This window comes from Solanum tuberosum, unplaced genomic scaffold, assembly GCF_000226075.1.
Source record: "Solanum tuberosum cultivar DM 1-3 516 R44 unplaced genomic scaffold, SolTub_3.0 scf00120, whole genome shotgun sequence".
Taxonomy (NCBI): Eukaryota; Viridiplantae; Streptophyta; class Magnoliopsida; order Solanales; family Solanaceae; genus Solanum; species Solanum tuberosum.
In genome coordinates, this window is record NW_006239047.1 from 18,443 (window position 1) to 23,342 (window position 4,900).

The following is a 4,900-nucleotide window of genomic DNA, read 5'->3' on the forward strand; positions in this document are numbered from 1 at the left end:
AAACTTCCTGATAAGTCGAACTTAACAGAAGGCTCTAGAAGAGCTACTATATTTCTGCCTAAGGGGACAAAACTTGTTATAGAAGATGCATTGTTCTCTTCTAAATCCCCAAGAAACCTGTTAAGTTTTAAAGATATTCGCCGAAATGGATATCATGTTGAGACAATAAATGAAATGAATGTTGAATACCTTGGTATTACCAAGATTGTCTCAGACCAAAAATATATGTTGGAGAAATTATCAACTTTATCGCTGGCTTATATTATGCAAAAAATAAGTACAATTGAAGCACACTCTATCGTAAGCCAGAAATTTACTTACTTAAAAACTTTTATTCTTTGGCATGACCGAATAGGTCATCCTGGATCAATAATGATGAGACGAATCATTGAAAATTCAAATGGACATCCGTTAAAGAACCTAAAGATTCTTACGAGTGATGAGTTTTCATATGATGCTTGTTGTCAAGGCAAATTGATTACTAGACCATCACCAATGAAGGTTAACATCTAATCCCCTCAATTTTTAGAGCGTATACATGGGGATATATGTGGACCTATTCACCCATCTAGCGGGTTGTTTAGATATTTTATGGTCCTAATAGATGCATCTTCAATATGGTCTCATGTGTGCCTCTTATCATCTCGCAACTTGGTGTTTGAAAATTATTGGTACAAATGATACGATTAAGAACGCAATTTCCATATTATCCCATTAAGGCAATTCGCCTTGATAATGATGGTGAATTCACATCCCAAGCCTTAGATGATTATTGCTTATCAATAGGGATAAAAGTTGAACATCCTGTAGCTCATGTTCATACTCAAAATGGCCTTGTTGAGTCATTTATTAAGCACTTACAATTGATAGCAAGACCTCTACTTATGAAAACTAAGTTGCCCACTACTGTGTCATGCTATCTTACATGCAGCATCACTTGTTCATCTCAGACCAACTCATTATAATAAATATTCTCTGTCACAATTGGTATTTGGTCATGAACCAAATATTGCTCATCTAAGAATTTTTGGATGTGTTGTATATGTGTCATTAGCACACCACCTCAGCGAACTAAGATGCCCCCCAAAGAAGGCTAGACATATATGTTGGGTTTGATTCACCCTCCATAATTCGCTATCTTGGGCCATTGATGGGAGATTTATTCACTGCAAGATTTGCAGATTGTCGATTTGATGAAACAACTTTTCCTCAATTAGGGGGATATAAAAAGGAACTTAAAAATGAAATTGCATGGAATGTTTTATCATTATCTCATTTTGATCCACGTTCCCCTATGTGTGAACTGGAGGTCCAGAAGATCATCCATTTGCAAAACATAGCAAATCAAATGCCAGACACATTTACTGATTTAAAAAGGACAACAAAGTCACATATTCCTGTAGTGAATGTGCCTATCCGGATTAATGTCCTAAAAGGACCATCTACAAGTGTCATGGCTTCTGAATCACAAACACGCCTAAAACGTGGTAGACCATTGGGTTCAAAGGATAAAAATCCTAGAAAAAGAAGTACGAAAAATGACACTACAAAAGAATCCCACGAAGAGATTCAAGATCTGATTAATCCTGATATTCCTGAAGAGATCAGTGAACCCGAGACTCAAGTGAATGAAGAACTTTCAATAAGTTCTACGGGTGATGGGATAAATTTAGATCGATCAAAAGTTATAGTGGATAATGTTGCACTTAATCTTATGCAAGACAGTTAGGTTCTTGAGCCTAAATCTGTCGAAGAATGTCGATGAAGATGTGATTGGTCAAAATGGCAAGAGGCAATTCAATCAGAATTAAACTCACTTGCTAAATGTGAGGTTTTTGGACCTGTAGTTCAAACCCCAAATGGTGTAAAATCGATTGGCTATAAATGGATTTTTGTGCGAAAAATAAATGAAAGAAATTAAATTGTAAGATACAAGGCATGCCTTGTTGCGCAAGGATTCTCTCAACGACCCGATGTCGACTATGAAGAAACATATTCACCGGTTATGGATGCAATAACTTTTCGATAACTCATCGGTTTAGCTGTATATGAAAACCTTGAAATACATCTAATGGATGTGGTTACAACTTATCTTTATGGTTCACTTGATAATGAAATTTATATGAAAATTCCGGAAGGACTTAAAATGCCTGAAGCATATAGTTCAATATCTCGGGAAATGTGTTCAATCAGATTACAAAAGTCATTATACGGCTTAAAACAATCAGGGCCTATGTGGTATAATCGCCTCAGTGAGTACTTGATAAAACAAGATTATATAAATGTGTCCTTGTATTTTTTTTAAGAAAACAACATCGGGGTTTGTTATTCTTGTTATTTATGTTGATGACATTAATCTCATCGGAACTCCATAAGAGGTCCAAAAGGCAATTGAATATCTAAAGAAAGAATTTGAGATGAAAGACCTTGGAAAGACAAAACTTTGTCTTGGTCTACAAATAGAACATTTAGCAGACGGGGTCTTCATCCATCAATCTACCTATACTGAGAAAATCTTGAAACGATTTTACATGGACAAAGCACATCCATTAAGTACTCCAATGATTGTTCGGTCACTTGAAGTGAGTAAAGATCCATTTCGACCTCAAGAAGAGAATGAGGAACCTCTTGGTTCTGAAGTACCTTATCTTAGTGCAATTGGTGTACTTATGTATCTTGCTAATACTATGAGACCTGACATAGCATTTTTTGTTAATTTGTTATTAAGATATAGTTCTTCCCCTACACGAAGACATTGGAATGGAGTTAAACATATATTGCGATATCTAAAGGGGACTAGTGATATGGGTCTATTTTATACTAACAAAGATAGTGCAGATCTTGTTGGTCATGCAGATGCATGTTATTTATCTGACCCACATAAAACTCAATCTCAAACAGGTTATCTGTTTACATACTGAGGTACTGCTATATCATAGCGATCTATGAAGCAGTCCATTGTCGCTACTTCTTCAAATCATGCTGAGATAATAGATATTCACGAAGCAAGTAGAGAATGCATATGGTTGAGATCAGTGATACATTTCATCCAAGAAAGATGTGGTTTGAAGTGTGATGTCAAGGTACCCACAATGCTCTTTGAAGACAATGTTGCATGCATAGCTCAATTAAGAGGAGGCTTCATAAAAGGAGATAGAACGAAGCATATTTCACCGAAATTATTCTTCAGTCATGATCTTCAGAAGAGCGGTGATATTGATGTACAACAAATTCGTTCAAATGATAATCCAACAGATTTATTCACCACATCTTTACCAGCCTCAACTCTTGAGAAGATGGTGCACAAGATTGGAATGCAAAGACTTGAGAATATGAATCGTGGTCTTTATCATGGGGAGCAAAATACGCGTTGCACTCTTTTTTCCTTTGTCTAGGTTTTGTCCCACTGAATTTTCCTAGAAAGGTTTTTAATGAGGCAGCAAACAATGCGTGTTGTGAAAATCTATGTATATTTTTGTTCCTTCAACTTTTCCTTTTTCATGGACATCCAAGGGGGAGTGTTGTAAAACTAAATGGATGCCATGTGGGGTCACCCCTTTGATTGTCATCACTTGCCATACTAAATGGATGCCATGTGGGCCACCCATTTGAGTTGTGTCATCACTTGGCCAAGTGGATAACTTCCTAATGGACAAGTGTTAGTTTGTATATTACTTGTTGGCTACAAATAGCCATTACTTTCATTCACAAATGAAGAGAAGAAAGTTTGGAATAGATTATGCTCTCTCTTGTTCTTCTTTTAAATCTAGTTTATCAATATAAGTTTGTTAAGCTAGTTATTTTATAACAAAAGGACTATTTTGGTTTGTGACAATAACAAGAGCCTTTTTGAGATAAGTGTAAAAAATGCACCTAAACTATATTTTTTTTTTGAGTTTCATACCTAAACTATTGAGAGTGTAAGTTCATACCTAAACTATTACTTATTAGTTTGAGAAGCACACATCTCTCTTTTATAATACTCTCATCGTAGAGTGTGTAATACACTCTATCTTTTACTTAAAAAAAATGTTACATCACACTCCACATGAACAAAATATTTCAGCTTGAAAAAAATTAAAAAAATTAAGTATTATTTAATATTAAAGATTAAAAATTATTGTCTAAAAAAATGATAATATTGTTTCATAAAATAAAATGTAAAATATTTTTTACCATACTCCATCACTTCCTCTCACCATAACCCCCCCTCCCCCCTCCCCCCCTTCAAATACTAATTTAGATATTATTTTATTTTTTTAAAAAAAATATTCTACCCACTCTTCCTAACACTCTGCTTCTAATTTTTTTTCTGGTTTTGTGTTAGATATATACATATCGCAAATATATTTTACTTGTCGCCACAAGAATTTTTTTAAAATAATTTTTTTATTGATGTTATAATCGGTACATGAAAAAGTTACTAAGAATATATGTACATATCTAACACAAAATGAAAAAAATATAAAAATAAATGGGAAAATGGTCAAATATTCCCCTAAACTATTCGAAAAGGTCTAGATATACCCCCCATTTAAAGTTTGGTTCACTCTTGCCCTCGCTGTCCAACTTTTCGTCTAGATATGCCCTTATGGGCGTTAAAATGCCAAATGGAATTGTCACGTCATTTTTACATTACCACGTGACATTTATATTAAAGGGAAAAGGTCAAATATACCCCTAAACTATTCGAAAAGGTTTAGATATACCCCATTTTATATAAACTACCCGACCCGTTTTCAACAATTTTTTTTCGATAAATCCCGAAAATGAGTAATTGACTAATAAAAAATAGAAAAAATATGAAAAAAATAATATAAAATTAACGCCAAAAATTCACAATAAATATAGTAACCTTAAATTCAACAATTTCAACAATTTTTTTAAATTTTTATTTTTT